Below are 26992 nucleotides of genomic sequence, written 5' to 3'. Positions count from 1 at the left end.
GATGGAGGTTTAGAACACAGTGGATAGAGGTTTGGAGCCCACTGGGGTGAAGGTTTGGAGCACAGTGGGATGGAGGTTTAGAACACAGTGGGATGGAGGTTTAGAACACAGTGGGTTGGAGGTTTAGAGCACAGTGGGATGGAGGTTTACAACACAGTGGGATGGAGGTTTGAACACAGTGGATAGAGGTTTGGAGCACACTGGGGTGAAGGTTTGGAGCACAGTGGGATGGAGGTTTAGAACACAGTGGATAGAGGTTTGGAGATCACTGGGGTGAAGGTTTGGAGCACAGTGGGATGGAGGTTTAGAACACAGTGGGATGGAGGTTTAGAACACAGTGGGATGGAGGTTTAGAGCACAGTGGGATGGAGGTTTACAACACAGTGGGATGGAGGTTTAGAGCACAGTGGGATGGAGGTTTAGAACACAGTGGGATGGAGGTTTGAACACAGTGGATAGAGGTTTGGAGCACACTGGGGTGAAGGTTTGGAGCACAGTGGGATGGATGTTTAGAACACAGTGGGATGGAGGTTTAGAGCACAGTGGGATGGAGTTTTAGAACACAATGGGATGGAGGTTTAGAACACAGTTGGATGGAGGTTTAGAACACAGTGAGATGGAGGTTGAGAGCACAGTGGGATAGAGGTTTAGAACACAGTGGGATGGAGGTTTAGAACACAGTGGGATGGAGGTTTAGAACACAGTTGGATGGAGGTTTAGAACACAATGAGATGGAGGTTGAGAGCACAGTGGGATAGAGGTTTAGAACACAGTGGGATGGAGGTTTAGAACACAGTGGGATAGAGGTTTAGAACACAGTGGGATGGAGGTTTAGAACACACTGGGATGGAGGTTTAGAGCACAGTGGGATGTAGGTTTAGTACACAGTGGGATGTAGGTTTGGAACACAGTGGGATGGAGGTTTGGAACACAGTGGGATGGCGGTTTAGGTCACAGTGGGATGGAGGTTTAGAACACATTGGGATGGAGGTTTGGAACACAGTGGGATGGAGGTTTAGAACACAGTGGGATGGAGGTTTAGAACACAGTGGGATAGAGGTTTAGAACACAGTGAGATGGAGGTTTAGAACACAGTGGGATGGAGGTTTAGAACACAGTGGGATGGAGGTTTAGAACACACTGGGATGGAGGTTTAGAACACAGTGGGATGTAGGTTTGGAACACAGTGGGATGGAGGTTTAGAACACAGTGGGATGGAGGTTTAGAACACAGTGGGATGGAGGTTTAGAACACAGTGGGATGGAGGTTTAGAACACACTGGGATGGAGGTTTAGAACACAGTGGGATGTAGGTTTGGAACACAGTGGGATGGAGGTTTAGAACACAGTGGGATGGAGGTTTAGAACACACTGGGATGGAGGTTTAGAGCACAGTGGGATGGAGGTTTGGAACACAGTGGGATGGAGGTTTAGAACACAGTGGGATGGAGGTTTAGAACACACTGGGATGGAGGTTTAGAGCACAGTGGGATGTAGGTTTAGTACACAGTGGGATGTAGGTTTGGAACACAGAGGGATGGAGGTTTGGAACACAGTGGGATGGAGGTTTAGGTCACAGTGGGATGGAGGTTTAGAACACAGTGGGATGGAGGTTTGGAACACAGTGGGATGGAGGTTTAGGACACAGTGGGATGGAGGTTTAGAACACAGTGGGATGGAGGTTTAGAACACAGTGGGATGCAGGTTTAGGACACAGTAGGATGGAGTTTCAGAGCACAGTGGGATGGAGGTTTAGAACACAGTGGGTTTGAGGTTTAGAACACAGTGGGGTGGAAGTTTAGAGCACAGTGGGATGGAGGTTTCAAGCACAGTGCGATGGAGGTTTGGAACACAGTGGAATGGAGGTTTAGAACACAGTGGGATGGAGGTTTCGAGCACAGTGGGATGGAGGTTTAGAACACAGTGGGATGGATGTTTCGAGCACAGTGGGATGGAGGTTTAGAGCACAGTGGGATGGAGGTTTAGGTCACAGTGGGATAGAGGTTTAGAACACAGTGGGATAGAGGTTTAGAACACAGTGGGATGGAGGTTTAGAACACACTGGGATGGAGGTTTGGAACACAGTGGGATGGAGGTTTGGAACACAGTGGGATGTAGGTTTAGAACACAGTGGGATGGAGGTTTAGTACACAGTGGGATGTAGGTTTGGAACACATTGGGATGGAGGTTTGGAACACAGTGGGATGGAGGTTTGGAACACAGTGGGATGGAGGTTTGGAACACAGTGGGATGGAGGTTTAGTACACAGTGGGATGTAGGTTTGGAACACAGTGGGATGGAGGTTTGGAACACAGTGGGATTGTAGTTTAGAGCACAGTGGGATGGAGGTTTAGAACACAGTGGGATGGATGTTTCAAAGTCAGTGGGATGGAGGTTTGGAACACAGTGGGATGCACGTTTGGAACACAGTGGGATGGAGGTTTAGAACACAGTGGAATGGCGGATTAGAGCACAGTGGGATGTAGGTTTAGTGCACAGTGGGATGTAGGTTTGGAACACAATGGGATGGAAGTTTAGAGCACAGTGGGATGGAGGTTTCGAGCACAGTGGGATGGAGGTTTGGAACACAGTGGGATGGAGGTTTAGAACACAGTGGGATGGAGGTTTCGAGCACAGTGGGATGGAGGTTTAGAACACAGTGGGATGGATGTTTCGAGCACAGTGGGATGGAGGTTTAGAGCACAGTGGGATGGAGGTTTAGGTCACAGTGGGATGGAGGTTTAGAAAACAGTGGGATGGAGGTTTGGATCTCAGTGGGATAGAGGTTTAGAACACAGTGGGATGGAGGTTTAGAACACAGTGGGATAGAGGTTTAGAACACAGTGGGATGGAGGTTTAGTACACAGTGGGATGTAGGTTTGGAACGCAGTGGGATGGAGGTTTAGAACACAGTGGGATGGAGGTTTAGAACACACTGGGATGGAGGTTTAGAGCACAGTGGGATGGAGGTTTGGAACACAGTGGGATGGAGGTTTAGAACACACTGGCATGGAGGTTTAGAACACACTGGGATGGAGGTTTAGAGCACAGTGGGATGTCGGTTTAGTACACAGTGGGATGTAGGTTTGGAACACAGTGGGATGGAGGTTTGGAACACAGTGGGATGGAGGTTTAGGTCACAGTGGGATGGAGGTTTGGAACACATTGGGATGGAGGTTTGGAACACAGTGGGATGGAGGTTTAGGTCACAGTGGGATGGAGGTTTAGAACACAGTGGGATGGAGGTTTAGAACACAGAGGGATGGAGGTTTCGGACACAGTGGGATGGAGGTTTAGAACACAGTGGGATGGAGTTTTAGAACACAGTGGGATGGATGTTTAGGACACAGTAGGATGGAGTTTCAGAGCACAGTGGGATGGAGGTTTAGAACACAGTAGGTTTGAGGTTTAGAACACAGTGGGCTGGAAGTTTAGAGCACAGTGGGATGGAGGTTTCGAGCACAGTGGGATGGAGGTTTAGAACACAGTGGGATTGAGGTTTAGAACACAGTGGGATGGAGGTTTCGAGCACAGTGGGATGGAGGTTTAGAACACAGTGGGATGGATGTTTCGAGCACAGTGGGATGGAGGTTTAGAACACAGTGGATAGAGGTTTGGAGATCACTGGGGTGAAGGTTTGGAGCACAGTGGGATGGAGGTTTAGAACACACTGGGATGGAGGTTTAGAACACACTGGGATGGAGGTTTGGAACACAGTGGGATGGAGGTTTAGGTCACAGTGGGATGGAGGTTTAGAACACAGTGGGATGGAGGTTTAGAACACACTGGGATGGAGGTTTGGAACACAGTGGGATGGAGGTTTAGGTCACAGTGGGATGGAGGTTTAGAACACAGTGGGATGGAGGTTTAGAACACAGTGGGATGGAGGTTTAGAACACAGTGGGATGGAGGTTTAGAACACAGTGGGATGGAGGTTTAGAGCACAGTGGGATGGAGGTTTACAACACAGTGGGATGGAGGTTTAGAACACAGTGGGATGGAGGTTTAGAGCACAGTGGGATGGAGGTTTACAACACAGTGGGATGGAGGTTTAGAACACAGTGGGATGGAGGTTTAGAACACAGTGGGATGGAGGTTTGAACACAGTGGATAGAGGTTTGGAGCACACTGGGGTGAAGGTTTGGAGCACAGTGGGATGGAGGTTTAGAACACAGTGGGATGGAGGTTTAGAGCACAGTGGGATGGAGGTTTAGAACACAGTGGGATGGAGGTTTAGAACACAGTGGGATGGAGGTTTAGAACACAGTGGGATGGAGGTTTAGAACACAGTGGGATGGAGGTTTAGAACACAGTGGGATGGAGGTTTAGAACACAGTGGGATGGAGGTTTAGAGCACAGTGGGATGGAGGTTTACAACACAGTGGGATGGAGGTTTAGAGCACAGTGGGATGGAGGTTTAGAACACAGTGGGATGGAGGTTTGAACACAGTGGATAGAGGTTTGGAGCACACTGGGGTGAAGGTTTGGAGCACAGTGGGATGGAGGTTTAGAACACAGTGGGATGGAGGTTTAGAGCACAGTGGGATGGAGGTTTAGAACACAGTGGGATGGAGGTTTAGAACACAGTTGGATGGAGGTTTAGAACACAGTGGGATGGAGGTTGAGAGCACAGTGGGATGGAGGTTCAGAACACAGTGGAGTGGAGGTTTAGAGCACAGTGGGATGGAGGCTTAGAGCACAGTGGGATGTAGGTTTAGATCACAGTGGGATGGAGTTTTGGAGCACAGTGGGATGGAGGATTAGAACACAGTGGGTTGGAGGTTTAGAACACAGTGGGATGGAGGCTTAGAGCACAGTGGGATGTAGGTTTAGATCACAGTGGGATGGAGTTTTGGAGCACAGTGGGATGGAGGTTTAGAGCACAGAGGGATGTAGGTTTAGATCACAGTGGGATGGAGGTTTGGAACACAGTGGGATGGAGGTTTAGAACACAGTGGGATGTAGGTTTAGAACAGAGTGGGATGGAGGTTTAGAACACAGTGGAATGGAGGTTTAGAACACAGTGGGATGGAGGTTTTGAACACAGTGGGATAGAGGTTGAGAGCACAGTGGGATGGAGTTTTAGAACACAGTGGGATGGAGGTTTTGAACACAGTGGGATAGAAGTTTAGAGCACAGTGGGATGGAGGTTTAGAACACAGAGGGATGGAGGTTTAGAGCACAGTGGGATGGAGGTTTAGGACACAGTGGGATGGAGGTTTAGAACACAGTGGGATGGAGGTTTAGAGCACAGTGGGGTGGAGGTTTGGAACACAGTGGGATATAGGTTTATAGCACAGTGGGATTGAGTTTTAGAGCACAGTGGGATGGAGGTTAGAGCACAGTGGGATGGAGGTTTAGGACACAGTGGTCTGGAGGTTTAGCACACAGTGGGACGGAGGTTTAGAGCACAGTGGGATGGAGGTTTCGAATGCAGTGGGATGGAGGTTTGGAACACAGAGCGATGGAGGTTTGGAGAACCGTCGGATGGAGATTTGGAGTACAATGGGATTGAGGTTTAGAACACAGTGGGATTGAGGTTTAGAACACAGTGGGATGGAGGTTTGGAACACAGTGGGATGGAGGTTAGAACACAGTGGGATGGAGGTTTAGAACACAGTTGGATGGATGTTTAGAACACAGTGGGATGGAGGATTGGAACACAGTGGGATGGAGGTTTAGTACACAGTGGGATGGAGGTTTAGTACACAGTGGGATGGAGGTTAGAACACAGTGGGATGGAGGTTTAGAACACAGTGGGATTGAGGTTTAGAACACAGTGGGATGGAGGTTTTGAACACAGTGGGATGGAGGTTTTGAACACAGTGGGATGCAGGTTTAGAACACAGAGGAATGGAGGTTTGGAGCACAGTCTGATGGAGGTTTAGAGCACAGTGGGATGGAGGTTTAGAACACAGTGGGATGGAGGTTTGGAGTGCAGTGGGATTAAGGTTTAGAACACAGTGGGATGGTGGTTTGGAGTGCAGTGGGATGGAGGTTTGGAACACAGTGGGGTGGAGGTTTCGAGCACAGTGGGATGGAGGATTGGAACACAGTAGGATGGATATTTGGAACACAGTAGGATGGAGGTTTAGAGCACAGTGGGATCGTGGTTTGGAACACAGTGGGATGGAGGTTTGGAGCACAGTAGGATGGAGGTTTGGAACACAGTAGGATGGGGTTTTGGAACACAGTGCGATGGAGGTTTAAATCAAGAGAGATGGAGGTTTAGAGCACAGTAGGATGGACGTGTGGAACACAGTGGGATGGAGGTTTAGAACACAGTGGTATGGAGGTTTAGAGCACACTGGGATGGAGGTTTAGAGCACAGTGGGTTGGAGGGTTGGAACACAGTGGGATGGAGGTTTAGAACACAGTGGGATGGAGGTTTAGAGCACAGTGGGATGGAGGTATGGAACACAGTGGGATGGAGGTTTGGAACACAGTGGGATGGAGGTTTAGAACACAGTGGGATGGAGGTTTAGAGCACACTGGGATGGAGGTTTAGAGCACAGTGGGATGGAGGTTTGGAACACAGTTGGATGGAGGTTTAGAACACCGTGGGATGGAAGTTTGGAACACAGTGGGATCGAGGTTTAGAGCACAGTTGGATGGATTGTTAGAACACAGTGGGATGGAGGTTTAGAACACAGTGGGATGGACTTTTACAACACAGAGGGATGGAGGTTTAGAACACAGTGGGGTGGAGTTTTAGAGCACAGTAGGATGGAGGTTTTGAACACAGTGGGATGGAGGTTTAGAACACAGTGGGATGGATGTTTAGAACACAGTGGGATGGACTTTTACAACACAGAGGGATGGAGTTTTAGAACACAGTGGGGTGGAGTTTTAGAGCACAGTAGGATGGAGGTTTTGAACACAGTGGGATGGAGGTTTAGAACACAGTTGGATGGATGTTTAGAACACAGTGGGATGGAGGTTTAGAACACAGTGGGATGGAGGTTTTGAACACAGTGGGGTGGAGGTTTAGAGCACAGTAGGATGGAGGTTTTGAACACAGTGGGATGGAGGTTTAGAACACAGTTGGATGGATGTTTAGAACACAGTGGGATGGAGGTTTAGAACACAGTGGGATGGAGGTTTGGAACACAGTTGGATGGATGTTTAGAACACAGTGGGATGGAGGTTTAGAACACAGTGGGATGGAGGTTTGGAGAACAGTGGGATGGAGATTTGGAGTACAATGGGATTGAGGTTTAGAACACAGTGGGATTGAGGTTTGGAACACTGTGGGATGGAGGTTTGGAGCACAGTGGGATTGAGGTTTATAGCACAGTGGGATGGAGGTTTAGAACACAGTGGGTTGGAGGTTTAGAGCACAGTGGGATGGAGGTTTGGAACACAGTTGGATGGAGGTTTGGAACACAGTGGGATGGAGGTTTAGAACACAGTGGGATGGAGGTTTGGAACACAGTGGAATGGAGGTTTAGAACACAGTGGGATGGAGGTTTAGAACACAGTGGGATGGAGGTTTAGAACACAGTGGGATGGAGGTTTAGAGCACAGTGGGATTGAGGTTTAGAGCACAGAGGGATGGAGGTTTAGAACACAGTGGGATGGAGGTTTAGAACACAGTGGGATGGAGGTTTGGAACACAGTGGGATGGAGGTTTAGAGCACAGTGGGATTGAGGTTTAGAGCACAGAGGGATGGAGGTTTAGAACACAGTGGGATGGAGGTTTAGAACACAGTGGGATGGAGGTTTGGAACACAGTGGGGTGGAGGTTTAGAGCACAGTGGGATAGAGGTTTAGAACACAGTGGGATGGAGGTTTAGAACACAGTGGGATGGAGGTTTAGGACACAGTGGGATGGAGGTTTAGAGCACAGTGAGATGGAGGTTTAGAATACAGTGGGATGGAGGTTTAGAACACAGTGGGATGGAGGTTTAGAACACAGTGGGATGGAGGTTTAGAACACAGTGGGATGGAGGTTTGGAACACAGTGGGATGGAGGTTTAGAGCACAGTGGGATAGAGGTTTAGAACACAGTGGGATGGAGGTTTAGAACACAGTGGGATGGAGGTTTAGGACACAGTGGGATGGAGGTTTAGAGCACAGTGGGATGGAGGTTTAGAACACAGTGAGATGGAGGTTTAGAATACAGTGGGATGGAGGTTTAGAACACAGTGGGATGGAGGTTTAGAGCACAGTGGGATGGAGGTTTAGGACACAGTGGGATGGAGGTTTAGAGCACAGTGAGATGGAGGTTTAGAATACAGTGGGATGGAGGTTTAGAAGACAGTGGGATAGAGGTTTAGAATACAGTGGGATGGAGGTTTAGAACACAGTGGGATGGAGGTTTAGAGCACAGTGGGATGGAGGTTTAGGACACAGTGGGATGGAGGTTTGGAACACAGTGGGATAGAGGTTTAGAACACAGTGGGATGGAGGTTTAGAACACAGAGGGATGGAGGTTTAGAAGACAGTGGGATGGATGTTTAGAACACAGTGGGATGGAGGTTTAGAACACAGTGGGATGGAGGTTTGGAACACAGAGGGATGGAGGTTTGGAGAACAGTGGGATGGAGATTTGGAGTTCAATGGGATTGAGGTTTAGAACCTAGAGGGATGGAGGTTTAGAGCACAGTGGGATGGAGGTTTAGAACACAGTGAGATGGAGGTTTAGAACACAGTGGGATGGAGGTTTAGAGCACAGTGGGATGGAGGTTTAGGACACAGTGGGATGGAGGTTTAGAACACAGTGGGATGGATGTTTAGAACACAGTGGGATGGAGGTTTAGAAGACAGTGGGATGGATGTTTAGAACACAGTGGGATGGAGGTTTAGAGCACAGTGGGATGGAGGTTTAGAACACAGTGGGATGGAGGTTTGGAACACAGAGGGATGGAGGTTTGGAGAACAGTGGGATGGAGATTTGGAGTTCAATGGGATTGAGGTTTAGAACCTAGAGGGATGGAGGTTTAGAGCACAGTGGGTTTGAGGTTTAGAACACAGTGGGTTGGATGTTTAGAACACAGTGGGATGGAGGTTTAGAGCACTGTGGGATGGAGGTTTAGAACACAGTGGGATGGAGGTTTAGAACACAGTGGGATGGAGGTTTGGAACACAGTGGGATGGAGATTTGGAGTACAGTGGGATTGAGGTTTGGAACACAGTGGGATGGAGGTTTGGAGCACAGTGGGATTGAGGTTTATAGCACAGTCGGATGGAGGTTTGGAACACAGTGGGTTGGAGGTTTAGAGCACAGTGGGATGGAGGTTTGGAACACAGTTGGATGGAGGTTTGGAACACAGTGGAATGGAGGTTTAGAACACAGTGGGATGGAGGTTTAGAACACAGTGGGATGGAGGTTTAGAACACAGTTTGATGGTGGTTAGAACACAGTGGGATGGAGGTTTGGAACACAGTGGGATGGAGGTTTAGAGCACAGAGGGATGGAGGTTTAGAACACACTGGGATGGAGGTTTAGAACACAGTGGGATGGTGGTTAGAACACAGTGGGATGGAGGTTTAGAACACAGTGGGATGGAGGTTTAGAACACAGTGGGATGGAGGTTTGAACACAGTGGATAGAGGTTTGGAGCACACTGGGGCGAAGGTTTGGAGCACAGTGGGATGGAGGTTTAGAACACAGTGGATAGAGGTTTGGAGATCACTGGGGTGAAGGTTTGGAGCACAGTGGGATGGAGGTTTAGAACACAGTGGGATGGAGGTTTAGAACACAGTGGGATGGAGGTTTAGAGCACAGTGGGATGGAGGTTTAGAACACAGTGGGATGGAGGTTTGAACACAGTGGATAGAGGTTTGGAGCACACTGGGGTGAAGGTTTGGAGCACAGTGGGATGGAGGTTTAGAACATAGTGGGATGGAGGTTTAGAGCACAGTGGGATGGAGGTTTAGAACACAGTGGGATGGAGTTTTAGAACACAGTGGGATGGAGGTTTAGAGCACAGTGGGATGGAGGTTTAGAACACAGTGGGGTGGAGGTTTAGAACACAGTTGGATGGAGGTTTAGAACACAGTGAGATGGAGGTTGAGAGCACAGTGGGATGGAGGTTCAGAACACAGTGGAGTGGAGGTTTAGAGCACAGTGGGATTGAGGCTTAGAGCACAGTGGGATGTAGGTTTAGATCACAGTGGGATGGAGTTTTGGAGCACAGTGGGATGGAGGATTAGAACACAGTGGGTTGGAGGTTTAGAACACAGTGGGATGGAGGCTTAGAGCACAGTGGGATGTAGGTTTAGATCACAGTGGGATGGAGGATTACAACACAGTGGGTTGGAGGTTTAGAACACAGTGGGATGGTGGTTTAGAACACAGTGGGATGCAGGTTTAGAACACAGTGGGATGGAGTTTTGGATCACAGTGGGATGGAGGTTTAGAACACAGTGGGATGGAGGTTTTGAACACAGTGGGATAGAGGTTGAGAGCACAGTGGGATGGAGTTTTAGAACACAGTGGGATGGAGGTTTTGAACACAGTGGGATAGAGGTTTAGAGCACAGTGGGATGGAGGTTTAGAACACAGAGGGATGGAGGTTTAGAGCACAGTGGGATGGAGGTTTAGGACACAGTGGGATGGAGGTTTAGAACACAGTGGGATGGAGGTTTAGAGCACAGTGGGATGGAGGTTTGGAACACAGTGGGATGGAGGTTTAGAGCACAGTGGGGTGGAGGTTTGGAACACAGTGGGATATAGGTTTATAGCACAGTGGGATTGAGTTTTAGAGCACAGTGGGATGGAGGTTAGAGCACAGTGGGATGGAGGTTTAGGACACAGTGGTCTGGAGGTTTAGCACACAGTGGGACGGAGGTTTAGAGCACAGTGGGATGGAGGTTTCGAATGCAGTGGGATGGAGGTTTGGAACACAGAGCGATGGAGGTTTGGAGAACCGTCGGATGGAGATTTGGAGTACAATGGGATTGAGGTTTAGAACATAGTGGGATTGAGGGTTAGAACACAGTGGGATGGAGGTTTGGAACACAGTGGGATGGTGGTTTGGAACACAGTGGGATGGAGGTTTAGTACACAGTGGGATGGAGGTTAGAACACAGTGGGATGGAGGTTTAGAACACAGTTGGATGGATGTTTAGAACACAGTGGGATGGAGGATTGGAACACAGTGGGATGGAGGTTTAGAACACAGTGGGATTGAGGTTTAGAACACAGTGGGATGGAGGTTTTGAACACAGTGGGATGGAGGTTTTGAACACAGTGGGATGCAGGTTTAGAACACAGAGGAATGGAGGTTTGGAGCACAGTCTGATGGAGGTTTAGAGCACAGTGGGATGGAGGTTTAGAACACAGTGGGATGGAGGTTTGGAGTGCAGTGGGATTAAGGTTTAGAACACAGTGGGATGGTGGTTTGGAGTGCAGTGGGATGGAGGTTTGGAACACAGTGGGGTGGAGGTTTCGAGCACAGTGGGATGGAGGATTGGAACACAGTAGGATGGATATTTGGAACACAGTAGGATGGAGGTTTAGAGCACAGTGGGATCGTGGTTTGGAACACAGTGGGATGGAGGTTTGGAGCACAGTGGGATGGAGGTTTGGAACACAGTAGGATGGGGTTTTGGAACACAGTGCGATGGAGGTTTAAATCAAGAGAGATGGAGGTTTAGAGCACAGTAGGATGGACGTGTGGAACACAGTGGGATGGAGGTTTAGAACACAGTGGTATGGAGGTTTAGAGCACACTGGGATGGAGGTTTAGAGCACAGTGGGTTGGAGGGTTGGAACACAGTGGGATGGAGGTTTAGAACACAGTGGGATGGAGGTTTAGAGCACAGTGGGATGGAGGTATGGAACACAGTGGGATGGAGGTTTGGAACACAGTGGGATGGAGGTTTAGAACACAGTGGGATGGAGGTTTAGAGCACACTGGGATGGAGGTTTAGAGCACAGAGGGATGGAGGTTTAGAACACAGTGGGATGGAGGTTTGGAACACAGTGGGATTGAGGTTTAGAGCACAGTGGGATGGAGGTTTAGAACACAGCGGGTTGGAGGTTTGGAACACAGTGGGATTGAGGTTTAGAGCACAGTGGGATGGAGGTTTAGAACACAGTGGGATGGAGGTTTGGAACACAGTGGGATTGAGGTTTAGAGCACAGTGGGATGGAGGTTTAGAACACAGTGGGATGGAGGTTTAGAACACAGTGGGATGGAGGTTTGGAACACAGTGGGATTGAGGTTTAGAGCACAGTGGGATGGAGGTTTAGAACACAGTGGGATGGAGGTTTAGAACACAGTGGGATGGAGGTTTGGAACACAGTGGGATTGAGGTTTAGAGCACAGTGGGATGGAGGTTTAGAACACAGCGGGTTGGAGGTTTAGAGCACAGTGGGATGGAGGTTTGGAACACAGTGGGATGGATGTTTGGAACACAGTGGAATGGAGGTTTAGAGCACAGTGGGATTGAGGTTTGGCGCACAGTGGGATGGAGGTTTAGAGCACAGTGGGATGGAGGTTTAGGACACAGTGGGATGGAGGTTTAGAACACATTTGGATGGAGGTTTAGAACACAGTTGGATGGAGGTTTAGAACACCGTGGGATGGAAGTTTGGAACACAGTGGGATGGAGGTTTAGAGCACAGTTGGATGGATTGTTAGAACACAGTGGGATGGAGGTTTAGAACACAGTGGGATGGACTTTTACAACACAGAGGGATGGAGGTTTAGAACACAGTGGGGTGGAGTTTTAGAGCACAGTCGGATGGAGGTTTTGAACACAGTGGGATGGAGGTTTAGAACACAGTTGGATGGATGTTTAGAACACAGTGGGATGGAGGTTTAGAACACAGTGGGATGGAGGTTTTGAACACAGTGGGGTGGAGGTTTAGAGCACAGTAGGATGGAGGTTTTGAACACAGTGGGATGGAGGTTTAGAACACAGTTGGATGGATGTTTAGAACACAGTGGGATGGAGGTTTAGAACACAGTGGGATGGAGGTTTGGAACACAGAGGGATGGAGGTTTGGAGAACAGTGGGATGGAGATTTGGAGTACAATGGGATTGAGGTTTAGAACACAGTGGGATTGAGGTTTGGAACACAGTGGGATGGAGGTTTGGAGCACAGTGGGATTGAGGTTTATAGCACAGTGGGATGGAGGTTTAGAACACAGTGGGTTGGAGGTTTAGAGCACAGTGGGATGGAGGTTTGGAACACAGTGGAATGGAGGTTTAGAACACAGTGGGATGGAGGTTTAGAACACAGTGGGATGGAGGTTTAGAACACAGTGGGATTGAGGTTTAGAGCACAGAGGGATGGAGGTTTAGAACACAGTGGGATGGAGGTTTAGAACACAGTGGGATGGTGGTTAGAACACAGTGGGATGGAGGTTTAGAGCACAGTGGGATTGAGGTTTAGAGCACAGAGGGATGGAGGTTTAGAACACAGTGGGATGGAGGTTTAGAACACAGTGGGATGGTGGTTAGAACACAGTGGGATGGAGGTTTAGAACACAGTGGGATGGAGGTTTAGAACACAGTGGGATGGAGGTTTAGAACACAGTGGGATGGAGGTTTGGAACACAGTGGGATAGAGGTTTAGAACACAGTGGGATGGAGGTTTAGAATACAGTGGGATGGAGGTTTAGAACACAGTGGGATGGAGGTTTAGAACACAGTGGGATGGAGGTTTAGAACACAGTGAGATGGAGGTTTAGAACACAGTGGGATGAAGGTTTAGAGCACAGTGGGATGGAGGTTTAGGACACAGTGGGATGGAGGTTTAGAACACAGTGGGATGGATGTTTAGAACACAGTGGGATGGAGGTATAGAACACAGTGGGATGGATGTTTAGAACACAGTGGGATGGAGGTTTAGAGCACTGTGGGATGGAGGTTTAGAACACAGTGGGATGGAGGTTTAGAACACAGTGGGATGGAGGTTTGGAACACAGAGGGATGGAGGTTTGGAGAACAGTGGGATGGAGATTTGGAGTACAGTGGGATTGAGGTTTGGAACACAGTGGGATGGAGGTTTGGAGCACAGTGGGATTGAGGTTTATAGCACAGTCGGATGGAGGTTTAGAACACAGTGGGTTGGAGGTTTAGAGCACAGTGGGATGGAGGTTTGGAACACAGTTGGATGGAGGTTTGGAACACAGTGGAATGGAGGTTTAGAACACAGTGGGATGGAGGTTTAGAACACAGTGGGATGGAGGTTTGGAACACAGTGGGATGGAGGTTTAGAACACAGTGGGATGGAGGTTTGGAACACAGTGGGATGGAGGTTTAGAGCACAGTGGGATTGAGGTTTAGAGCACAGAGGGATGGAGGTATAGAACACACTGGGATGGAGGTTTAGAACACAGTGGGATGGTGGTTAGAACACAGTGGGATGGAGGTTTAGAACACAGTGGGATGGAGGTTTAGAACACAGTGGGATGGAGGTTTGGAACACAGTGGGATGGAGGTTTAGAGCACAGTGGGATTGAGGTTTAGAGCACAGAGGGATGGAGGTTTAGAACACAGTGGGATGAAGGTTTAGAACACAGTGGGATGGAGGTTAGAACACAGTGGGATGGAGGTTTAGAACACAGTGGGATGGAGGTTTAGAACACAGTGGGATGGATGTTTAGAGCACAGAGGGATGGAGGTTTAGAACACAGTGGGATGGAGGTTTAGAACACAGTGGGATGGAGGTTTGGAACACAGTGGGATGGAGGTTTAGAGCACAGTGGGATTGAGGTTTAGAACACAGTGGGATTGAGGTTTAGAGCACAGTGGGATGGATGTTTAGAGCACAGTGGGATGGAGGTTTAGGACACAGTGGGATGGAGGTTTAGAACACAGTGGGATGGAGGTTTAGAACACAGTGGGATGGAGGTTTAGAACACAGTGGGATGGAGGTTTAGAACACAGTGGGATGGAGGTTTAGAACACAGTGAGATGGAGGTTTAGAACACAGTGGGATGGAGTTTTAGAACACAGTGGGATGGAGGTTTAGAACACAGTGGGATGGAGGTTTAGAACACAGTGAGATGGAGGTTTAGAACACAGTTGGATGGAGGTTTAGAACACAGTGGGATGGAGGTTTAGAACACAGTGGGATGGACTTTTACAACACAGAGGGATGGAGGTTTAGAACACAGTGGGGTGGAGTTTTAGAGCACAGTAGGATGGAGGTTTTGAACACAATGGGATGGAGGTTTAGAACACAGTGGGATGGATGTTTAGAACACAGTGGGATGGACTTTTACAACACAGAGGGATGGAGGTTTAGAACACAGTGGGGTGGAGTTTTAGAGCACAGTAGGATGGAGGTTTTGAACACAGTGGGATGGAGGTTTAGAACACAGTTGGATGGATGTTTAGAACACAGTGGGATGGAGGTTTAGAACACAGTGGGATGGAGGTTTTGAACACAGTGGGGTGGAGGTTTAGAGCACAGTAGGATGGAGGTTTTGAACACAGTGGGATGGAGGTTTAGAACACAGTTGGATGGATGTTTAGAACACAGTGGGATGGAGGTTTAGAACACAGTGGGATGGAGGTTTGGAACACAGAGGGATGGAGGTTTGGAGAACAGTGGGATGGAGATTTGGAGTACAATGGGATTGAGGTTTAGAACACAGTGGGATTGAGGTTTGGAACACAGTGGGATGGAGGTTTGGAGCACAGTGGGATTGAGGTTTATAGCACAGTGGGATGGAGGTTTAGAACACAGTGGGTTGGAGGTTTAGAGCACAGTGGGATGGAGGTTTGGAACACAGTTGGATGGAGGTTTGGAACACAGTGGAATGGAGGTTTAGAACACAGTGGGATGGAGGTTTAGAACACAGTGGGATGGAGGTTTAGAACACAGTGGGATGGAGGTTTAGAGCACAGTGGGATGGAGGTTTAGAACACAGTGGGATGGAGGTTTAGAACACAGTGGGATGGAGGTTTAGAACACAGTGGGATGGAGGTTTAGAACACAGTGGGATGGAGGTTTGGAACACAGTGGGATGGAGGTTTAGAGCACAGTGGGATTGAGGTTTAGAGCACAGAGGGATGGAGGTTTAGAACACAGTGGGATGGAGGTTTAGAACACAGTGGGATGGAGGTTTGGAACACAGTGGGATGGAGGTTTAGAGCACAGTGGGATTGAGGTTTAGAGCACAGTGGGATTGAGGTTTAGAACACAGTGGGATGGAGGTTTAGAACACAGTGGGATGGAGGTTTAGAACACAGTGGGATGGAGGTTTGGAACACAGTGGGATGGAGGTTTGGAACACAGTGGGATAGAGGTTTAGAACACAGTGGGATGGAGGTTTAGAATACAGTGGGATGGAGGTTTAGAACACAGTGGGATGGAGGTTTAGAACACAGTGGGATGGAGGTTTAGAACACAGTGGGATGGAGGTTTAGAACACAGTGAGATGGAGGTTTAGAACACAGTGGGATGGAGGTTTAGAGCACAGTGGGATGGAGGTTTAGAACACAGTGGGATGGAGGTTTAGAACACAGTGAGATGGAGGTTTAGAACACAGTGGGATGGAGGTTTAGAACACAGTGAGATGGAGGTTTAGAACACAGTGGGATGGAGGTTTAGAGCACAGTGGGATGGAGGTTTAGAACACAGTGGGATGGAGGTTTAGAACACAGTGAGATGGAGGTTTAGAACACAGTGGGATGGAGGTTTAGAACACAGTGAGATGGAGGTTTAGAACACAGTGGGATGGAGGTTTAGAACACAGTGGGATGGAGGTTTAGAACACAGTGGGATGGATGTTTAGAACACAGTGGGATGGAGGTTTAGAGCACTGTGGGATGGAGGTTTAGAACACAGTGGGATGGAGGTTTAGAACACAGTGGGATGGAGGTTTAGAGCACAGTGAGATGGAGGTTTAGAACACAGTGGGATGGAGGTTTAGAGCACAGTGAGATGGAGGTTTAGAACACAGTGGGATGGAGGTTTAGAACACAGTGAGATGGAGGTTTAGAACACAGTGGGATGGAGGTTTAGAGCACAGTGGGATGGAGGTTTAGAACACAGTGGGATGGAGGTTTAGAACACAGTGGGATGGAGGTTTAGAGCACAGTGGGATGGAGGTTTAGGACACAGTGGGATGGAGGTTTAGAACACAGTGGGATGGATGTTTAGAACACAGTGGGATGGAGGTTTAGAACACAGTGGGATGGATGTTTAGAACACAGTGGGATGGAGGTTTAGAGCACTGTGGGATGGAGGTTTAGAACACAGTGGGATGGAGGTTTAGAACACAGTGGGATGGAGGTTTGGAACACAGAGGGATGGAGGTTTGGAGAACAGTGGGATGGAGATTTGGAGTACAGTGGGATTGAGGTTTGGAACACAGTGGGATGGAGGTTTGGAGCACAGTGGGATTGAGGTTTATAGCACAGTCGGATGGAGGTTTAGAACACAGTGGGTTGGAGGTTTAGAGCACAGTGGGATGGAGGTTTGGAACACAGTTGGATGGAGGTTTCGAACACAGTGGAATGGAGGTTTAGAACACAGTGGGATGGAGGTTTAGAACACAGTGGGATGGAGGTTTGGAACACAGTGGGATGGAGGTTTAGAACACAGTGGGATGGAGGTTTGGAACACAGTGGGATGGAGGTTTAGAGCACAGTGGGATTGAGGTTTAGAGCACAGAGGGATGGAGGTTTAGAACACACTGGGATGGAGGTTTAGAACACAGTGGGATGGTGGTTAGAACACAGTGGGATGGAGGTTTAGAACACAGTGGGATGTAGGTTTAGAACACAGTGGGATGGAGGTTTGGAACACATTGGGATGGAGGTTTAGAGCACAGTGGGATTGAGGTTTAGAGCACAGAGGGATGGAGGTTTAGAACACAGTGGGATGAAGGTTTAGAACACAGTGGAATGGAGGTTATAACACAGTGGGATGGAGGTTTAGAACACAGTGGGATAGAGGTTTAGAACACAGTGGGATGGATGTTTAGAGCACAGAGGGATGGAGGTTTAGAACACAGTGGGATGGAGGTTTAGAACACAGTGGGATGGAGGTTTGGAACACAGTGGGATGGAGGTTTAGAGCACAGTGGGATTGAGGTTTAGAACACAGTGGGATTGAGGTTTAGAGCACAGTGGGATGGATGTTTAGAGCACAGTGGGATGGAGGTTTAGGACACAGTGGGATGAAGGTTTAGAACACAGTGGGATGGAGGTTTAGAACACAGTGGGATGGAAGTTTAGAACACAGTGGGATGGAGGTTTAGAACACAGTGGGATGGAGGTTTAGAACACAGTGGGATGGAGGTTTAGAACACAGTGAGATGGAGGTTTAGAACACAGTGGGATGGAGGTTTAGAACACAGTGGGATGGAGGTTTAGAACACAGTGGGATGGAAGTTTAGAACACAGTGGGATGGAGGTTTAGAACACAGTGGGATGGAGGTTTAGAACACAGTGGGATGGAGGTTTAGAGCACAGTGGGATGGAGGTTTAGGACACAGTGGGATGGAGGTTTAGAACACAGTGGGATGGATGTTTAGAACACAGTGGGATGGAGGTTTAGAACACAGTGGGATGGAAGTTTAGAACACAGTGGGATGGAGGTTTAGAACACAGTGGGATGGATGTTTAGAACACAGTGGGATGGAAGTTTAGAACACAGTGGGATGGAAGTTTAGAACACAGTGGGATGGAGGTTTAGAACACAGTGAGATGGAGGTTTAGAACACAGTGGGATGGAGGTTTAGAGCACAGTGGGATGGAGGTTTAGGACACAGTGGGATGGAGGTTTAGAACACAGTGGGATGGATGTTTAGAACACAGTGGGATGGAGGTTTAGAACACAGTGGGATGGAAGTTTAGAACACAGTGGGATGGAGGTTTAGAACACAGTGGGATGGATGTTTAGAACACAGTGGGATGGAGGTTTAGAACACAGTGGGATGGAGGTTTAGAACACGGTGGGATGGAGGTTTGGAGCACAGTGGGATTGAGGTTTATAGCACAGTGGGATGGAGGTTTAGAACACAGTGGGTTGGAGGTTTAGAGCACAGTGGGATGGAGGTTTGGAACACAGTTGGATGGAGGTTTGGAACACAGTGGAATGGAGGTTTAGAACACAGTGGGATGGAGGTTTAGAACACAGTGGGATGGAGGTTTAGAGCACAGAGGGATGGAGGTTTAGAACACAGTGGGATGGAGGTTTAGAACACAGTGGGATGGTGGTTAGAACACAGTGGGATGGAGGTTTAGAACACAGTGGGATGGAGGTTTAGAACACAGTGGGATGGAGGTTTAGAACACAGTGGGATGGTGGTTAGAACACAGTGGGATGGAGGTTTAGAACACAGTGGGATGGAGGTTTAGAGCACAGTGGGATGGAGGTTTAGAACACAGTGGGATGGAGGTTTAGAACACAGTGGGATTGAGGTTTAGAGCACTGTGGGATGGAGGTTTAGAACACAGTGGGATGGTGGTTAGAACACAGTGGGATGGAGGTTTAGAACACAGTGGGATGGAGGTTTAGAACACAGAGGGATGGAGGTTTAGAACACAGTGGGATGGAGGTTTAGAACACAGTGGGATGGTGGTTAGAACACAGTGGGATGGAGGTTTAGAACACAGTGGGATGGAGGTTTAGAACACAGTGGGATGGAGGTTTGGAACACAGTGGGATGGAGGTTTAGAGCACAGTGGGATTGAGGTTTAGAGCACAGAGGGATGGAGGTTTAGAACACAGTGGGATGAAGGTTTAGAACACAGTGGGATGGAGGTTAGAACACAGTGGGATGGTGGTTTAGAACACAGTGGGATGGAGGTTTAGAACACAGTGGGATGGAGGTTTAGAGCACAGAGGGATGGAGGTTTAGAACACAGTGGGATTGAGGTTTAGAACACAGTGGAATGGAGGTTTGGAACACAGTCGGATGGAGGTTTAGAGCACAGTGGGATTGAGGTTTAGAGCACAGTGGGATGGAGGTTTAGAGCACAGTGGGATGGAGGTTTAGAACACAGTGAGATGGAGGTTTAGAACACAGTGGGATGGAGGTTTAGAGCACAGTGGGATGGAGGTTTAGGACACAGTGGGATGGAGGTTTAGAACACAGTGGGATGGAGGTTTAGAACACAGTGGGATGGAGGTTTAGAACACAGTGGAATGGATGTTTAGAACACAGTGGGATGGATGTTTAGAACACAGTGAGATGGAGGTTTAGAACACAGTGGGATGGAGGTTTAGAACACAGTGGGATGGAGGTTTAGAACACAGTGGAATGGATGTTTAGAACACAGTGGGATGGATGTTTAGAACACAGTGGGATGGAGGTTTAGAACACGGTGAGATGGAGGTTTAGGACACAGTGGGATGGAGGTTTAGAACACAGTGGGATGGATGTTTAGAACACAGTGGGATGGAGGTTTAGAACACAGTGGGATGGAAGTTTAGAACACAGTGGGATGGAGGTTTAGAACACAGTGGGATGGAGGTTTAGAACACAGTGGGATGGATGTTTAGAACACAGTGGGATGGAGGTTTAGAACACAGTGGGATGGAGGTTTAGAACACAGTGGGATGGAGGTTTAGAACACAGTGGGATGGAGGTTTAGAACACAGTGGGATGGAGGTTTAGAACACAGTGGGATGGAGGTTTAGAACACAGTGGGATGGAGGTTTAGAACACAGTGGGATGGAGGTTTAGAACACAGTGGGATGGAGGTTTAGAACACAGTGGGATGGAGGTTTAGAACACAGTGGGATGGAGGTTTAGAACACAGTGAGATGGAGGTTTAGAACACAGAGGGATGGAGGTTTAGAGTGCAGTGGGATGGAGGTTTAAAACACAGTGAGATGGACGTTTAGAACAGAGAGGGATGGAGGTTTGGAGCACAGTCTGATGGAGGTTTAGAGCACAGTGGGATGGAGGTTTAGAACACAGTGGGATGGAGGTTTAGAACACAGTGGGATGGTGGTTTAGAACACAGTGGGATGGAGGTTTAGAACACAGTGGGATGGAGGTTTAGAACACAGTGGGATGGAGGTTTAGAACACAGTGAGATGGAGGTTTAGAACACAGAGGGATGGAGGTTTAGAGTGCAGTGGGATGGAGGTTTAAAACACAGTGAGATGGACGTTTAGAACAGAGAGGGATGGAGGTTTGGAGCACAGTCTGATGGAGGTTTAGAGCACAGTGGGATGGAGGTTTAGAGCACAGTGGGATCGAGGTTTGGAACACAGTGGGATGGAGGTTTGGAGCACAGTAGGATGGAGGTTTGGAACACAGTAGGATGGGGTTTTGGAACACAGTGCGATGGAGGTTTAAATCAAGAGAGATGGAGGTTTAGAGCACAGTAGGATGGACGTGTGGAACACAGTGGGATGGAGGTTTAGAACACAGTGGTATGGAGGTTTAGAGCACAGTGGGTTGGAGGTTTAGAGGACAGTGGGTTGGAGGGTTGGAACACAGTGGGATGGAGTTTTAGAACATAGTGGGATGGAGGTTTAAATCAAGTGAGATGGTGGTTTAGAACACAGTAGGATGGAGGTGTGGAACACAGTGGGATGGAGGTTTGGAACACAGTGGTATGGAGGATAGAACACAGTGGGATGGATGTTTAGAACATAGTGGGATGGAGGTGTAGAGCACAGTGGGATGGATGTTTAGAACATAGTGGGATGGAGGTGTAGAGCACAGTGGGATGGAGGTTTAGAACACAGTGGGATGGAGGATAGAACACAGTGGGATGGATGTTTAGAACATAGTGGGATGGAGGTGTAGAGCACAGTGGGATGGAGGTTTAGAACACAGTGGGATGGAGGTTTAGAGCACAGTGGGATGGAGGTTTAGAACAGAGTGGGATAGAGTTTGAGAACACAGTGCCATGGAGATTTAGGACACAGTGGTATGGAGGTTAGAGCACAGTGGGATGGAGGTTTGGAACACTGTGGGATGGAGGTTTAGAGCACAGTGGGATTGAGGTTCAGAGCACAGTGGGATGGAGGTTTGGAACACAGTGGGATGGAGGTTTGGAACACAATGGGATGGAGGTTTAGAGCACAGTGGGATGGAGGTTTAGAACACAGTGGGATGTAGGTTTAGAACACAGTGGGATGGAGATTTAGAACACAGTGGGATGTAGGTTTCGAACACAGTGGGATGGAGGTTTAGAAAACCGTGGGATGGAGGTTTAGAACACAGTGGGATGGATGTTTACAAAACCGTGGGATGGAGGTTTAGAACACAGTGGGATGGATGTTTAGAACACAGTGGGATGGAGGTGTAGAGCACAGTGGGATGGACGTTTAGAACACAGTGGGATGGAGGTTTAGAACACAGTGGGATGGAGGTTTAGAGCACAGTGGGATAGAGGTTTGGAACACAGTGGGATGGAGGTTTAGAAAAAAGTGGGATGGAGGTTTAGGACACAGTGGGATGGATGTTTAGAACACAGAGGGATGGAGTTTTAGTGCACAGTGGGATAGAGGTTTAGAACACAGTGGGATGGAGGTTTAGAACACAGTGGGATGGAGGTTTTGAACACAGTGGGATGGAGGTTTAGAACACAGTGGGATGGAGGTTTGGAACACAGTGGGATGGAGGTTTAGAAAAAAGTGGGATGGAGGTTTAGAACACAGTGGGATGGAGGTTTGGAACACAGTGGGATGTTGGTTTAGAGCACAGTGGGATTGAGGTTTAGAGCACAGTGGGATGGAGGTTTAGAGCACAGTGGGATGGAGGTTTAGGACACAGTGGGATGGAGGTTTAGAACACAGTGGGATGAAGGTTTAGAACTCAGTGGGATGGAGGATTAGAGCACAGTGGGATGGATGTTTAGTACACAGTGGGATGGAGGTTAGAACACAGTGGGATGGAGGTTTAGAACACAGTGGGATTGAGGTTTAGAACACAGTGGGATGGAGGTTTTGAACACAGTGGGATGGAGGTTTAGAACACAGTGGGATGGAGGTTTGGAGTGCAGTGGGATTAAGGTTTAGAACACAGTGGGATGGAGGTTTGGAGTGCAGTGGGATGGAGGTTTGGAACACAGTGGGGTGGAGGTTTAGAGCACAGTGGGATGGAGGTTTGGAACACAGTTGGAAGGATGTTTGGAACACAGTAGGATGGAGGTTTAGAGCACAGTGGGATCGAGGTTTGGAACACAGTGGGATGGAGGTTTGGAGCATAGTAGGATGGAGGTTTGGAACACAGTAGGATGGGGTTTTGGAACACAGTGCGATGGAGGTTTAAATCAAGAGAGATGGAGGTTTAGAGCACAGTAGGATGGACGTGAGGAACACAGTGGGATGGAGGTTTAGAACACAGTGGTATGGAGGTTTAGAGCACAGTGGGATGGAGGTTTAGAGCACAGTGGGTTGGAGGGTTGGAACACAGTGGGACGGAGGTTTAGAACACAGTGGGATGGAGGTTTAGAACACTGTGAGATGGAGGTTTAGAACACAGTGGGATGGAGGTTTAGAACACAGTGGGATGGAGGTTTAGAACACAGTGGGTTGGAAGTTTGGAACACAGTGGGATTGAGGTTTAGAGCACAGTGGGATGGAGGTTTAGAACACAGTGGGTTGGAGGTTTAGAGCACAGTGGGATGGAGGTTTGGAACACAGTGGGATGGATGTTTGGAACACAGTGGAATGGAGGTTTAGAGCACAGTGGGATGGAGGTTTGTAGCACAGTGGGATGGAGGTTTAGAACACAGTGGGATGGAGGTTTAGGACACAGTGGGATGGAGGTTTAGAACACAGTTGGTGGAGGTTTAGAACACAGTTGGATGGAGGTTTAGAACACCATGGGATGGAAGTTTGGAACACAGTGGGATGGAGGTTTAGAGCACAGTGGGATGGAGGTTTAGAGCACAGTTGGATGGAGATTTAGAACACAATGGGATGGAGGTTTAGAACACAGTTGGATGGATGTTTCGAACACAGTGGGATGGAGGTTTACAACACAGTGGGATGGAGGTTTGGAACACAGAGGGATGGAGGTTTAGAACACAGTGGAATGGAGGTTTAGAACACAGTGGGATGGTGGTTAGAACACAGTGGGATGGAGGCTTAGAACACAGTGGGATGGAGGTTTAGAACACAGTGGGATGGAGGTTTAGAACACAGTGGGATGGAGGTTTGGAACACAGTGGGATGGAGGTTTAGAACACAGTGGGATGGAGGTTTAGAACACAGTGGGATGGAGGTTTAGAACACAGTATGATGGAGGTTTGGAACACAGTGGGATGGAGGTTTGGAGCACAGTGGGATTGAGGTTTATAGCACAGTGGGATTGAGGTTTAGAGCACAGTGGGATGGAGGTTTAGAACACAGTGGGTTGGAGGTTTAGAGCACAGTGGGATGGAGGTTTGGAACACAGTGGGATGGATGTTTGGAACACAGTGGAATGGAGGTTTAGCGCACAGTGGGATGGAGGTTTGTAGCACAGTGGGATGGAGGTTTAGAACACAGTGGGATGGAGGTTTAGGACACAGTGGGATGGAGGTTTAGAACACAGTGGGATGGTGGTTAGAACACAGTGGGATGGAGGTTTAGAACACAGTGGGATGGAGGTTTAGAACACAGTGGAATGGAGGTTTAGAACACAGTGGGATGGAGGTTTGGAACACAGTGGGATGGAGGTTTAGAACACAGTGGGATGGAGGTTTAGAACACAGTGGGATGGTGGTTAGAACACAGTGGGATGGAGGTTTAGAACACAGTGGGATGGAGGTTTAGAACACAGTGGGATGGAGGTTTAGAACACAGTGGGATGGAGGTTTGGAACACAGTGGGATGGAGGTTTAGAACACAGTGGGATGGAGGTTTAGAACACAGTGGGATGGAGGTTTAGAACACAGTATTATGGAGGTTTGGAACACAGTGGGATGGAGGTTTGGAGCACAGTGGGATTGAGGTTTATAGCACAGTGGGATTGAGGTTTAGAGCACAGTGGGATGGAGGTTTAGAACACAGTGGGTTGGAGGTTTAGAGCACAGTGGGATGGAGGTTTGGAACACAGTGGGATGGATGTTTGGAACACAGTGGAATGGTGGTTTAGAGCATAGTGGGATGGAGGTTTGTAGCACAGTGGGATGGAGGTTTAGAACACAGTGGGATGGAGGTTTAGGACACAGTGGGATGGAGGTTTAGAACACAGTTGGTGGAGGTTTAGAACACAGTTGGATGGAGGTTTAGAACACCATGGGATGGAAGTTTGGAACACAGTTGGATGGATGTTTCGAACACAGTGGGATGGAGGTTTACAACACAGTGGGATGGAGGTTTGGAACACAGTGGTATGGAGGTTTGGAACACCGTAGGATGGAGGTTTGGAACACAGTGGGATGGAGGTTTAGAACACAGTTGGATGGATGTTTAGAACACAGTGGGATGTAGGTTTACAACACAGAGTGATGGAGGTTTAGAACACAGTGGGGTGGAGTTTTAGAGCACAGTAGGATGGAGGTTTTGAACACAGTGGGATGGAGGTTTAGAACACAGTTGGATGGATGTTTAGAACTCAGTGGGATGGAGGTTTAGAACACAGTGGAATGGAGGTTTAGAACACAGTGGATTGGAGGTTTAGAGCACAGTAGGATGGAGGTTTTGAACACAGTGGGATGGAGATTTGGAGTACAATGGGATTGAGGTTTAGAACACAGTGGGATTGAGGTTTGGAACACAGTGGGATGGAGGTTTGGAGCACAGTGGGATTGAGGTTGATAGCACAGTGGGATGGAGGTTTAGAACACAGTGGGTTGGAGGTTTAGAGCACAGTGGGATGGAGGTTTGGAACACAGTTGGATGGAGGTTTGGAACACAGTGGATTGGAGGTTTAGAACACAGTGGGATGGAGGTTTAGAACACAGTGGGATGGAGGTTTAGAACACAGTGGGATGGAGGTTTGGAACACAGTGGGATGGAGGTTTAGAGCACAGTGGGATTGAGGTTTAGAGCACAGAGGGATGGAGGTTTAGAACACAGTGGGATGGAGGTTTAGAACACAGTGGGATGGTGGTTAGAACACAGTGGGATGAAGGTTTAGAACACAGTGGGATGGAGGTTTAGAACACAGTGGGATGGAGGTTTGGAACACAGTGGGATGGAGGTTTAGAGCACAGTGGGATTGAGGTTTAGAGCACAGAGGGATGGAGGTTTAGAACACAGTGGGATGAAGGTTTAGAACACAGTGGGATGGAGGTTAGAACACAGTGGGATGGAGGTTTAGAACACAGTGGGATGGAGGTTTAGAACACAGTGGGATGAAGGTTTAGAACACAGTGGGATGGAGGTTTAGAACACAGTGAGATGGAGGTTTAGAACACAGTGGGATGAAGGTTTAGAACACAGTGGGATGGAGGTTAGAACACAGTGGGATGGAGGTTTAGAACACAGTGGGATGAAGGTTTAGAACACAGTGGGATGGAGGTTTAGAACACAGTGAGATGGAGGTTTAGAACACAGTGGGATGAAGGTTTAGAACACAGTGGGATGGAGGTTTAGAACACAGTGAGATGGAGGTTTAGAACACAGTGGGATGAAGGTTTAGAACACAGTGGGATGGAGGTTAGAACACAGTGGGATGGAGGTTTAGAACACAGTGGGATGGAGGTTTAGAACACAGTGGGATGGATGTTTAGAGCACAGAGGGATGGAGGTTTGGAACACAGTGGGATGGAGGTTTAGAGCACAGTGGGATTGAGGTTTAGAGCACAGTGGGATGGATGTTTAGAGCACAGTGGGATGGAGGTTTAGGACACAGTGGGATGGAGGTTTAGAACACAGTGGGATGGAGGTTTAGAACACAGTGGGATGGAGGTTTAGAACACAGTGGGATGAAGGTTTAGAACACAGTGGGATGGAGGTTTAGAACACAGTGAGATGTAGGTTTAGAACACAGTGGGATGGAGGTTTAGAACACAGTGGGATGGAGGTTTAGAACACAGTGAGATGGAGGTTTATAACACAGTGGGATGGAGGGTTCGAACACAGTGGGATGGAAGTTTAGAACACAGTGGGATGGATGTTTAGAACACAGTGGGATGGAGGTTTAGAACACAGTGGGATGGAGGTTTAGAACACA

The sequence above is a fragment of the Chiloscyllium plagiosum genome, unplaced genomic scaffold (assembly GCF_037043375.1).
Source record: "Chiloscyllium plagiosum isolate Xiang-an unplaced genomic scaffold, Cpla_swu_hap1 HiC_scaffold_1, whole genome shotgun sequence".
In the NCBI taxonomy this organism is placed as follows: domain Eukaryota; kingdom Metazoa; phylum Chordata; class Chondrichthyes; order Orectolobiformes; family Hemiscylliidae; genus Chiloscyllium; species Chiloscyllium plagiosum.
Note: the sequence above shows the minus strand (reverse complement) of the source record.